This window comes from Helianthus annuus, chromosome 10, assembly GCF_002127325.2.
Source record: "Helianthus annuus cultivar XRQ/B chromosome 10, HanXRQr2.0-SUNRISE, whole genome shotgun sequence".
NCBI lineage: Eukaryota > Viridiplantae > Streptophyta > Magnoliopsida > Asterales > Asteraceae > Helianthus > Helianthus annuus.
In genome coordinates, this window is record NC_035442.2 from 47,410,040 (window position 1) to 47,424,007 (window position 13,968).

Below are 13,968 nucleotides of genomic sequence, written 5' to 3' on the forward strand. Positions count from 1 at the left end.
AAAAGGTGGTTGGGAATATATGATAACGAATAGAGTCTTTCACGAGATATTTATTTATGGCTCAATTAATTGATATCCATCTAAATGGATTAACATTCCCAACATCAGGGGGAGACAAAAAGCAGTTGGAAAAGAAATGAGTTGGTATGAATTATCATTGATCCTCAAAACTAAAAGTGTGAACCAGAAGTTCAAAGAATAACTCATTGACAAAGATTAACGAATCTATTACCAGACGCATTCACTGACCTTAAAAAGGTGACTATGTCACATATACCAACTGCTAATGCTCCAATTAAGATGAGTGTCCCAGACGGACAATCACCACATGTTTGTAATGAGTCTATTGCACGTCTGAAGCGTGGTAGACCAATCGATTCCAACAATAAAATTCCTTGAAAGTTGGAGCAACTAATTAAGATGGTCAAGTCGAGGTTATATTAAAATGGTCTCTTGAAGAGACAATAGACATGATGGTTCAAGAAGAACCTCAGGTACCTGAAAATAAAGAGATCTCGATAAGTTGTATCATGTCTAAGATATGTATGGAATCGAAATAAAATCGACGCCGTTATACTTTTGTATATAATATAGCGCTTGAAATGATGAAGTGACGAGGATCAAGTTTTATGATCTACCTATGAATGAAAACATATAAATGATTGGCCAAAATGGAAAGACACAAATAAGGCAGAGGTGAATTCTCTAATAACATGGAAAGTTTCTGGACCAACAGTCCATACAACTGAAGTTGTAAAATATGTTTGATACAAATGGGTCTTTTATGTGAATTATGTGAAAATTAAATAAATTGATATAAGGCAAAATTGGTGGCACAAGTATTTTTGCAAAGACCTATGACTGATTATGAGGAGACGCATTCTCTGGTGGTGGATGTATTCGCTTTCCAATATTTAATTAGTCTGGTAATATAAAGAGAGAATTGATATGTGTCTTATTAAAGTTATGAATCACTGGATACTAAAAGTTTACATGAAAGTCCCTCAAGGATTTAATTTATTAAAATCATGTAAAAATAAGTTCTCGAGAATGATATGACCATTGTATACAAATTCATATTTGAATACATTGAATATAATTGGAACTCCTGATGAATATCCTAAAGCATCTAAGTGCTTATAAGGTTAAGTGGAAACATCTTATGGATGTAATTCTTGTGCACCAATAAACATACATAGAATACCCGTGCTTGGTGATTATGGTATCTCAATGTACAGTGTATAAGCATGGTACAATATGTATTATACAAATGAAGCAAGTGTTTAAGAAATCCTTGCATATGATATAGAAATCAATAAGGAGGTTTATGTAACAAAACTCCTAAAGAGTGTATGCACATACATTGTTTTTCAAAGTGGAAAGAAGTAAGTGAATGATTGTAAATGCCTGAAGCATTGATTTCAAAACCTCATGAATGTATCTTTATAAACTAAAAAAGATAGTATGGATAAAATAGTTGGATTGAGTTGTCACACCCCGACCACGTGTAACAACAAAACGTGGCGGAAACGTCGGGGAGTGTTGTAACAGAATCATTGTTTCATAACACATGGAAATTTAAATATTGTTTTATTGATTAAATGAACTCGTTGTTCTATTACAATCACATAAGTACAACTATGATCTTCCAAGTTTTAAAGTTGCTAAGGCACGAGTCCATCCTAAATGTAGCATGCATCAACAATCATCTCAAGACAGCACCTGAAACATGTGTAAAAATAGGTACGTCAGCATAAAAATGCCTGTGAGATACATAGGTTTTGTGAAAACGGAGTTCATGACTTATGTTTGAGAAAATGTTTAGTCATGGACTTTGTAAATTTGCTTTGTCTTATAAATCATTTGAAAAACGATAGGATCAGATGATATGTATAAATAAGAGAATAATGTATGGTTAACTGAATAACCATGTAAAATGAGTTTGTATAAGTTAAGTTGTTTGAAAAACAATGTTTTAATAAAACGTTTATGGTATATATAAAATATACCTTGGTTTTAAGAAAGTTGAATAAGTAATATATTAAAATATATTTCAGTTCCAATATTGTTAACCCAAGTGTACTAAATAACGCCACGGTATGTAATGCAATGAAAACACTTATATATAAGAAGTACCAGCGGCGTATCTACCATGTTTTCATCACATTACACTCGTTCCGTTATCCAAACACTAACCAAAACCAAATCGTTTGATAGATAGTATATTAAATATACTTTGGTTGTTCAAAATAATAGTTTTCAGTAGTATATTACAAGTATACCTTGGATTTATAAATAACACATTAAACTATGTTTTAGTTTTGCAAGTAACATATCCGAATATGCTTTGGATGTGATAAATAACATATTAAACTATGTTTTAGTTTTGTAAGTAACATATCAAAATATGCTTTGGATGATTACAAAATATATGTTGGTTCTTGTACAACACCACACATGAGAGTATATCAAACTATACTTTTTGGGAGTATGTCAAAATATACTTTAAAGGTGCGATTTAAGAATTCATTCAGACCTGGTGCATCAAACTACACCTTTGAGACTATAAGGATACCACAAAGGAAATCCCTATTTGGATGGAGAAACAAATTGGTTTCAGACATTCCATGACAACAGGAATGGGGTGTCTAGTCCTATAGCGCTATATCATACTACCAATCGGTCTGGTGAACAAAATAAGTACTATTCCAACAATTACTTTTGAAATCTTTGAGAAATTAGTGTTTAAACCATAGATAGTTATTTAGTTTGTCAAAAGATAAATACTAACATGTATAATCAATTATACTTTGAAATCATGAAAATAACAGATAGGTACACATGCTTCACCCCAAAACAGTTGAAACAGTAAAAGAGGGGAACTATGTACTCACCTGAGATTGCTTTGGATTCCTTGTATAATAACCGGATAATGCTAAAGATCACGGAATATCAACGGCGCCTAATAGGTAGCTTATGTTAATATACCGGACCAAATCGGAAGGATCGGACAGTACGAGGGTTCATAAACCAAACGAGTATGGAGACTCGTGTAATATGGCTTAGCAAAGCCTACATACTAAAATGAAACCTAATCTAAGTGCTTACGGTCCATCACGACCCGTTTAGGTAGCTTATGCTACCCTAACGCGTCGTTCGCGTGGAACGCGTTCGGAACGCCTAACATTGCGACCACACGGTATAACCTCGGAAGGTTATAGCTATGGTCACCTAATGTGTTTGGTCGGGTCCTAATGACCGACCAAATGGGTCGGGTTCGAAAGTATAAGCGATGGTTTAAATCGCTTACCTTACGACCCTATATAAGCACTAAACTAAAAGTGACGAGCTAAGCATGTTAGAACATGCTTAACTAAGTTTAGAAACAGGTTTGGCATCAAAACAAACGGCTTTGATGCCCACGAGTAGTTTGGTTACAAAATATGCAAGAATGCGCATTTTGGCCGAAACTACGACTCGTCACTGAGCCTAGATAACGTGGTAATCAGTAGGTATGGTCACTATGGACCATAACCATCGTGATCACGCTCACGTTATGAAGTTCCATGAACTTCACATTGACCAAAAGCTGGTCAATGCAGAAAGTCAACAAAACGTTGACTTTCGGACTCGAAAAGCGAATAAAAGAACGAAAGAAGACTTACGGAGGGTCCCCGAGTGCAAATCAAGACCAAATAGCTCAGGTATGAAACAATGGTTTCAACTTAGAGCTTCAAGATCTGATTTTGTGAATTTTACACTAAAGGGGGGGGTATTTATAGGAAATGTGGAACCGTTAGGATCGTTTTATCGAATATCGTGCCTTGATCTCGTGCGTACATGTGTCCAGGGGTTAGATTCAATGAACTTGACCCTTGGCCCTTCATTTGGGTGAAAAGGCATCGCCCTTTGATCGAACGAAAGGCCAGATTCTGCATTAAATGCAAAATCTTCTGTCAGACATGTTCACGCGGCCCGCCTCATGTTTTGGGCAATCCTTACGCGCCCCGCCTAAGGTTCCCAGACCAGAATTTTCAATTTTGGTCCCTGCACTTCAGAAACACGTATTTTGGCCCATTTTTGGCACGTTTAAGCCCCGTTAACCTCATTTCAAGGCTCTAAGATGAAGTTAAAGTGTAGGGGACTTGAAATATGCTCAAAAATATTCCGGATGTCGGTTCGTTTGGTCGTACGATCGCGATGTTCGCTTAATTACGACGGAATGCGCATAAGCGTGAAAGATGATCCAAATGACGCGACGAATGGATTTTTCTCATGCCAAACACTAAGGCATAATATTAGGATGCTTACATAAATTTTTGGATGTCCGGATGTATTCAGAACGTGAGTTATGCGCGAAAGTGCAAACTTATGCACTTTTTGACACTTTTAGTCCCTGAATGATCCAAAAGTTTGTTTTAGCATACCAAACCCCTCAAAGCCTATTTCTAAGCTATGTAAAGGATATATATATGGTATGTTTAACTTATGGACATGTTCCGAAATGTTCGTTACAGTTCAAATTGGCATACTTTCGCAGTTTGTCAAGTTTAGTCCCTGTAAGCGAATTAACTTGTTTTTGCCATACCAAAGCCTTCAAAACTTATTTCTAAGTTATGTAAAGGTTATTTAAGGTATGTTAAGTGTATGATGGTCTCCCGGAGTATTTGTCGCATTAAACTGAGTACGTTTATGCACCAGTTTGCGTATAATTCTCCAGAAAGCGTTGTAGAGTATGAAATTGAACAAGGATTGATATGTGCAAAGCATACACATATTTATACAAATCCCAAGTATGAAATACAATATTTCCTTGGTTTGGCATTTGTTTGATGGTTGAAGTGACAAAGGTGTCACAGTCTCCCCTACTTTAGGAAATTTCGTCCCGAAATTTAATTCTAGAGGAAACTCGTGAGGACAGCTGTGAAGGTTTCGCCTTATAATAGATCCATTGAACCCTTAGGTAAAACCCTGGGCCATGTTAGGATTCTTAGCGAATTTGTTAACCCTCAGAGTGAATTCCTTGAAATAATAAAACATGAAATTTTGAACTACTGATTGACGAACGTTTCTTATGAAGGCTTATCATAGGAAAACTTGGTGTGTGATTGAGATCAGAATTGGGGGAGTGTGAGAATAAATGACATTGGTCGAGGTCCGAGACTTCTCCCGTATCATTATTCTTGTCACTAGGTCTTAACACATGATGAAACTTTCTGTGGTTCCTGTGCACTGAATTCCATAATTATGTAGGCCTCCATAATTACGTAATTCCTTGCACAGTCCGCACAGTCCATTTCATAATCCGTAGGAAAAATTACTTGAATAAATATGAAGCGATTTGACTAGACCACCAAAGGATCCTTTTAATTCGATCAACGAACGATCTTTTTAACTAGATCAACACATGATCTTCTTAACTAGACCGTCGTATGATCTCTTTAAATAGACCGCTTAAGGGATCATTTTTATATCATCACATGATATTTCTAATCAGATTTTCAAAATCAATCTGTTTAAGCAGACCTTTCAAGAGGTCCAATTATAGAATAATACTTTATAACCCGAGGGACTTAACTACACTGTTGAAATCCATTAAGGGTTTAAGATAGTATCTTTGGATATCCCATTATGAATCTCTCGTATGAAGATATGAAAGATTCTATGAGGATTTGGATGGATCACATACAACCACAAAACATGTAAGAAAATACATAAGCACAAATTTAGTTAACTTGATTCTTTATTTTGTTATCCTTAGGTATGGATATTAAGGCACACTAGGAATCCAACCTATGGATTTCATTTGGCACTTTAACGATTTATGAAGATCTATCTATAAAGATAGAGGGATTCTCAATAAGTGTTTGACTTTGTTTCTTAAAAGAAACGAGAGTTTAAGGTTCTTGGGGAGATCACAAGTGATCATAATATGACAGAACCATACGAGTAGTTTGTCTTTGGGTTGACATCATAAAGTTGCATCAAGCATTCACACAAACGCATAAATTTTGCAGAAATAAAAACAACAAATCTTTATTTATGTAACAACGGAATTGTCTTGAAGTGTCAAAAGATAGCAACTAAGGAAATACAAAACACTAATTGTTCACTGCTGCATCATTGTTCATGTTTGCCTCATTGATGTTGAACACTCGTCCACGCGCTGGAGGTATGTTAACAAGCCTTGGGCAATTGTTCCTGTAGTGGGTAAGGTCACCACAGTTATAACATGACCCTGGAGGGAACCGTGCTTGAACAGCAGCAGGGTTTGCAGCAGCTTGATTTGCATAACGACAAACATTGATCAAATGTCCCAAACCGCCCACAGTGGGTACATTTGTGACACTGCTCTTGCTCTAGATGATGACGGTTGCATTTGTTGCACAACGGTGCAGTACCAACATAGTTTTGTCTTTTACGAGGTTGTGTTGGCTGGTTTGGTGCAACTTGTTTGTCTTGAGCAGTTATAGCGTAGCTTTGAGAGGCTTTGCGCTTTTTCTTCTTGGGCACCTCAGCACTTTCTTCCTTTGTTTCCACATGAGCAGTCTTGTCAGATGATCTTAAGTCGCCCTTCCGAAACAGCTTGTGCTTCCTGATTTGGGATTCAGTCAGAGTGGCAGCCAATTCAATGGCTTGTCTGACAGTAGTAGGGTTGCTGCCAGTAACGATGTCCTGAACTACGTCAGGAAGCCCATCAATGTATTTCTCAATCGCCTTATCCAGAGGCGTAACCATAGTAGGGCATAACAAGCTCAATTCCTCATAGCGATCAGTATAGGCTCGATGTTCCCCACTGTCTTGCTTTAAATCATCAAATTCCCATTCTAGAGCCCTAAGCTCATGACGAGGACAGAACTCCTTCATCATAAGAGCCCTAAGCTCGGCCCAAGTCTGTGCTAAAGCAACCTCTGCACCGCGGTCTCTCATAACCCCGTTCCACCATGTAAGAGCCCTCTTCTGAAACACACTCGAAGAAAACTCGACCTTGCGATTTTCAGGACACTGAACGTGACGGAAAGTATTCTCAATGCTCTCGAACCATTGGAGAAGACCAGTTGCTCCCTCAGAACCATTGAACTTGAGCGGTTTAGCTGAGTTAAAAATCTTGAAATTGCATGGGGCATTGTTGTTGTTGATGGCTTGAGTTATTTGAGCATAAAGAATTGGGAAGGCAGCAGCCATTTGTTGCGCGATGATTTCCGCCAGTTCGGCATTCGCCATCTGATTGTCGCGTCGAGGAGGCATTCTAAAAGAGGAAACATGAGAGGAAACGAGTGAGAGAATTAGACGAAAAGAATGAGATGAAACAAATCTGATGAAAGCAAGGATAGTGGCCGTCTGTCTGTTACTACAAAGCAACACACGACCTGGTGATTAATCAAAGCAAATAGGTCAAAAATAATGTATCGCGAAGACATGCTCGCCTATAAGTGGACACTCACCCCAAGAGTTCCCAGGTAAGAGTGACTGGTCCGATTATGTGGATTTGTACGAACACTCTAGCCTTAGACAGAAAACTCAGGGTACAGGCACCCACCCTTCCAGTTTGCATGTGTTCACAATATTTAGACCAACTTGACGAGAGTTTTGAAAATTCAAAGGGGTTCGAAACCTTATAACAGAGGGTTCAAACCCTAGTAATCAATCATCCTAGAACAGATGATTAGTTTTCAAAGCGGTTTTGAAATTTATGTTCTTGTTGCGGTCGTCGCCTAAGGATAGGTGACGGTGTTGTTTTATGACAAAACGCAAGTAAACTCGCGTTAGGGTCCTAGGAAGGTTATAGACTAGGTCAAAGCATTACTAATAACCTAATTCCCTATAACCATGAGCTCTGATACCAACTTTTCTGTCACACCCCGACCACGTGTAACAACAAAACGTGGCGGAAACGTCGGGGAGTGTTGTAACAGAATCATTGTTTCATAACACATGGAAATTTAAATATTGTTTTATTGATTAAATGAACTCGTTGTTCTATTACAATCACATAAGTACAACTATGATCTTCCAAGTTTTAAAGTTGCTAAGGCACGAGTCCATCCTAAATGTAGCATGCATCAACAATCATCTCAAGACAGCACCTGAAACATGTGTAAAAATAGGTACGTCAGCATAAAAATGCCTGTGAGATACATAGGTTTTGTGAAAACGGAGTTCATGACTTATGTTTGAGAAAATGTTTAGTCATGGACTTTGTAAATTTGCTTTGTCTTATAAATCATTTGAAAAACGATAGGATCAGATGATATGTATAAATAAGAGAATAATGTATGGTTAACTGAATAACCATGTAAAATGAGTTTGTATAAGTTAAGTTGTTTGAAAAACAATGTTTTAATAAAACGTTTATGGTATATATAAAATATACCTTGGTTTTAAGAAAGTTGAATAAGTAATATATTAAAATATATTTCAGTTCCAATATTGTTAACCCAAGTGTACTAAATAACGCCACGGTATGTAATGCAATGAAAACACTTATATATAAGAAGTACCAGCGGCGTATCTACCATGTTTTCATCACATTACACTCGTTCCGTTATCCAAACACTAACCAAAACCAAATCGTTTGATAGATAGTATATTAAATATACTTTGGTTGTTCAAAATAATAGTTTTCAGTAGTATATTACAAGTATACCTTGGATTTATAAATAACACATTAAACTATGTTTTAGTTTTGCAAGTAACATATCCGAATATGCTTTGGATGTGATAAATAACATATTAAACTATGTTTTAGTTTTGTAAGTAACATATCAAAATATGCTTTGGATGATTACAAAATATATGTTGGTTCTTGTACAACACCACACATGAGAGTATATCAAACTATACTTTTTGGGAGTATGTCAAAATATACTTTAAAGGTGCGATTTAAGAATTCATTCAGACCTGGTGCATCAAACTACACCTTTGAGACTATAAGGATACCACAAAGGAAATCCCTATTTGGATGGAGAAACAAATTGGTTTCAGACATTCCATGACAACAGGAATGGGGTGTCTAGTCCTATAGCGCTATATCATACTACCAATCGGTCTGGTGAACAAAATAAGTACTATTCCAACAATTACTTTTGAAATCTTTGAGAAATCAGTGTTTAAACCATAGATAGTTATTTAGTTTGTCAAAAGATAAATACTAACATGTATAATCAATTATACTTTGAAATCATGAAAATAACAGATAGGTACACATGCTTCACCCCAAAACAGTTGAAACAGTAAAAGAGGGGAACTATGTACTCACCTGAGATTGCTTTGGATTCCTTGTATAATAACCGGATAATGCTAAAGATCACGGAATATCAACGGCACCTAATAGGTAGCTTATGTTAATATACCGGACCAAATCGGAAGGATCGGACAGTACGAGGGTTCGTAAACCAAACGAGTATGGAGACTCGTGTAATATGGCTTAGCAAAGCCTACATACTAAAATGAAACCTAATCTAAGTGCTTACGGTCCATCACGACCCGTTTAGGTAGCTTATGCTACCCTAACGCGTCGTTCGCGTGGAACGCGTTCGGAACGCCTAACATTGCGACCACACGGTATAACCTCGGAAGGTTATAGCTATGGTCACCTAATGTGTTTGGTCGGGTCCTAATGACCGACGAAATGGGTCGGGTTCGAAAGTATAAGCGATGGTTTAAATCGCTTACCTTACGACCCTATATAAGCACTAAACTAAAAGTGACGAGCTAAGCATGTTAGAACATGCTTAACTAAGTTTAGAAACAGGTTTGGCATCAAAACAAACGGCTTTGATGCCCACGAGTAGTTTGGTTACAAAATACGCAAGAATGCGCATTTTGGCCGAAACTACGACTCGTCACTAAGCCTAGATAACGTGGTAATCAGTAGGTATGGTCACTATGGACCATAACCATCGTGATCACGCTCACGTTATGAAGTTCCATGAACTTCACATTGACCAAAAGCTGGTCAATGCAGAAAGTCAACAAAACGTTGACTTTCAGACTCGAAAAGCGAATAAAAGAACGAAAGAAGACTTACGGAGGGTCCCCGAGTGCAAATCAAGACCAAATAGCTCAGGTATGAAACAATGGTTTCAACTTAGAGCTTCAAGATCTGATTTTGTGAATTTTACACTAAAGGGGGCGGGGTATTTATAGGAAATGTGGAACCGTTAGGATCGTTTTATCCAATATCGTGCCTTGATCTCGTGCGTACATGTGTCCAGGGGTTAGATTCAATGAACTTGACCCTTGGCCCTTCATTTGGGTGAAAAGGCATCGCCCTTTGATCGAACGAAAGGCCAGATTCTGCATTAAATGCAAAATCTTCTGTCAGACATGTTCACGCGGCCCGCCTCATGTTTTGGGCAATCCTTACGCGCCCCGCCTAAGGTTCCCAGACCAGAATTTTCAATTTTGGTCCCTGCACTTCAGAAACACGTATTTTGGCCCATTTTTGGCACGTTTAAGCCCCGTTAACCTCATTTCAAGGCTCTAAGATGAAGTTTAAGTGTAGGGGACTTGAAATATGCTCAAAAATATTCCGGATGTCGGTTCGTTTGGCCGTACGATCGCGATGTTCGCTTAATTACGACGGAATGCGCATAAGCGTGAAAGATGATCCAAATGACGCGACGAATGGATTTTTCTCATGCCAAACACTAAGGCATAATATTAGGATGCTTACATAAATTTTTGGATGTCCGGATGTATTCAGAACGTGAGTTATGCGCGAAAGTGCAAACTTATGCACTTTTTGACACTTTTAGTCCCTGAATGATCCAAAAGTTTGTTTTAGCATACCAAACCCCTCAAAGCCTATTTCTAAGCTATGTAAAGGATATATATATGGTATGTTTAACTTATGGACATGTTCCGAAATGTTCGTTACAGTTCAAATTGGCATACTTTCGCAGTTTGTCAAGTTTAGTCCCTGTAAGCGAATTAACTTGTTTTTGCCATACCAAAGCCTTCAAAACTTATTTCTAAGTTATGTAAAGGTTATTTAAGGTATGTTAAGTGTATGATGGTCTCCCGAAGTATTTGTCGCATTAAACTGAGTACGTTTATGCACCAGTTTGCGTATAATTCTCCAGAAAGCGTTGTAGAGTATGAAATTGAACAAGGATTGATATGTGCAAAGCATACACATATTTATACAAATCCCAAGTATGAAATACAATATTTCCTTGGTTTGGCATTTGTTTGATGGTTGAAGTGACACAGGTGTCACATGAGTGTTGTACAACTCATGAGATATTATGATAAAGAGCAATACGAGTTTGATAATAGTATCCATCTTTATCAAAAGTCATCTCCTAAAAGTTCACTATAATCGCAGTTTACAGTGATGATGTCTAGGCACCATCGAGAGAAACTGCCGAGCTTTTAGAGGGAGAATTTTTAATTGTAATTATCGCTCGACCTGTAGTTCGAGTATATGTGTAATCAACCAAACTATATCTATTAGAGGTTGACGCGTTTTATCATGGACAAAGTTTATCCTTTAACTACGTTAAAGGTTGTTCAATAACTTGATATATAAAATGGCTTTTATAGATTCATATGAAAGAAATTGAAATTTTTGGTCCAGAGGTACCATCTTTAAGTGCAATTGTGCATTAGTATTTCTTGCTATCTATTCATGATTTTATATATCTTTATTGAATTTATCGATTTCATATAGCATGTGTTAAACGACGAAATATTGAAATAGGAAAACATCTATTTCAATACATCTAAGGTGTGGATCTTATGATATTTATGTAAAAGAAGAGGCACTAGAAAGCTCATATGAAGATATACAACATTGCGAACATAAAGAATTGCACATTAAGGGATCAAGCGGCAAATCATTGACTACAAAAACTTTGAACAACTTTCAATAAAAATGGGCACTAGTCACTTGAAGAATACATGTTCAAATGAGGGGGAGTATTACACAAGTTGCACTCTTTTTCCCTTCGCTAAGTTTTATCCCATTGGGTTTTCTTAGTAAGGTTTTTAATGAGACAACATACCTGATCCAGAAGTATTAGGGGGAAACAATACGCGCTGCACTCTTTTTCCCTTAGCTGAGGTTTTGTGCCACTAGGTTTTCCTAGCAAGGTTTTTAACGAGGAAGCATCATCAAACGTATAATACATTGTTTTCTTTTATCACGTGGATAGTCAAGGGGGAGTGTTATAAATAAGCTATATTATGGTGACTATCCACATTCTAACTTCCGTCTCTTCATGTCCTTTATATTAATGTAAGAACACTATATATATAGGTTCTTTGTATTGCATGTTGATATCTCAATGCATAATAATTCTCTATTCTATCTTTATCTCTATGTTCCTTTGATTATGTTCATATAATAGTCGCTAGTAGGCCGTTGTTTTACAACAGTTGATTTATTTATTAATATTTCTTGTTTTTAATTTAATTCATTCGTTTTCAAGCTTATTTCATACACTTGTAAAATTTTTATTCCATTTATTTGTTCGAATTCGGACTTATTATTCATTTATTCTTTGAGTTTTCGGCTCCGAAAAATCATTTTTACACTAGCCGATTTGATCATTTTAATTGTTTTGATTTTTATAAAATTTCGGGCCTATTTTCAAATTTTTATAAAATTTTTCAGCCCTATTTACAAAAATTCTGTTTCATTTCAGCAAAAAAAAAAAAAGCAGCCTTAATATAATAATAATAATAATATATTCATTGTGTCTATTTTTCATTTGCAGGTTGATGTCCTCAATCCCCGCTCCTGATCCTGTTGAGCCGTCAAACGAACCCGAGCGTGATCTGAGGAGACGTCTTCGTGAAAGATCTCGTGCGGTTGGGCTGCTGCTCGCAGCTGGTGAGCCGGAGCCGGTGGTACCCGCTGAAACCGAGGGCTCAGGGGACGAAGGAGACGCAATCATGGCGGACGACGAGCGACCGCTGAATGAATTGAATCAACCCGGAGGAACAGGCTTGGAGCCCAGTATTATTAGACCTACTATAGATGCACCTACTTTTGAAATTAAATCTAGTATTATTAATATGGTGCAGAATTCGGTGCAATTTGACGGGCGTGAGCATAAGTATCCCGGACGACATATAGCGGCTTTTCTCGAGGTATGTTCGACGTTCAAGATTTGGGATGTTTCGGAGGACGCTGTTCGGTTGAGGTTGTTTCCATTCTCGTTGTGGGACAAAGCCAGAGCTTGGCTGATGTCACTTCCAGCTGGGTCCATCAGGGCCTGGAATGAGCTGGCGGAGCTATTTATGCAAAAATACTTTCCGCCTGAGAAAACCACCAAGTTGAGGAACCGGATTGTGACCTTTCGCCAAGATGAGGGAGAGTCGTTGCACGTGGCCTGGGAGCGGTTTAAAGATCTGTTACTTGATGTTCCACATCATGGCTTCTCCAAAAGACAGTTGGTCTTGACGTTCTATCAAGGGCTTAATTACGATACGCAGGAGAGATTAGATGTGAATGTAGGAGGCGACCGAGGAACAAAGACGCCAAATGAAGCCTATGCCATCATCGAAAAGGCTGCGTCGAAGTCTAGCTCACGTCGAGAGGGAGAGAGAGGTCGAACATCATCGTCATCCTCTCGCCCAGGAGTTCACGCGGTGGACGACTACACGGCAATTACTGCACAAATCTCAGCTCTGTCGGCGAAGTTTGATAAGTCTCAGATGGCTGCACAGGCTAGTTCTGGATGTGACCAGTGCGGAGTGTCACAGGAGCTTGGTGCATGCTTCCAGGGAGTTCCTTATGAGGGCCAAGAAGAGGTAGATTTTGTGAGTAATCAGGTGAGGCCACAGAACAACCCGTACAGCAATACGTACAACCCGAGATGGAGGAATCACCTAAATTTTGGGTGGCGAGCGAATTTGGGTAATAAGAACCCACTAGGATTTGCCCAACGCGCTCCAGCGCCGTAGCAGGCTTACGGTCAGCAATTCCAGCCTTACAACCAACCTTTCCAGCCTCGT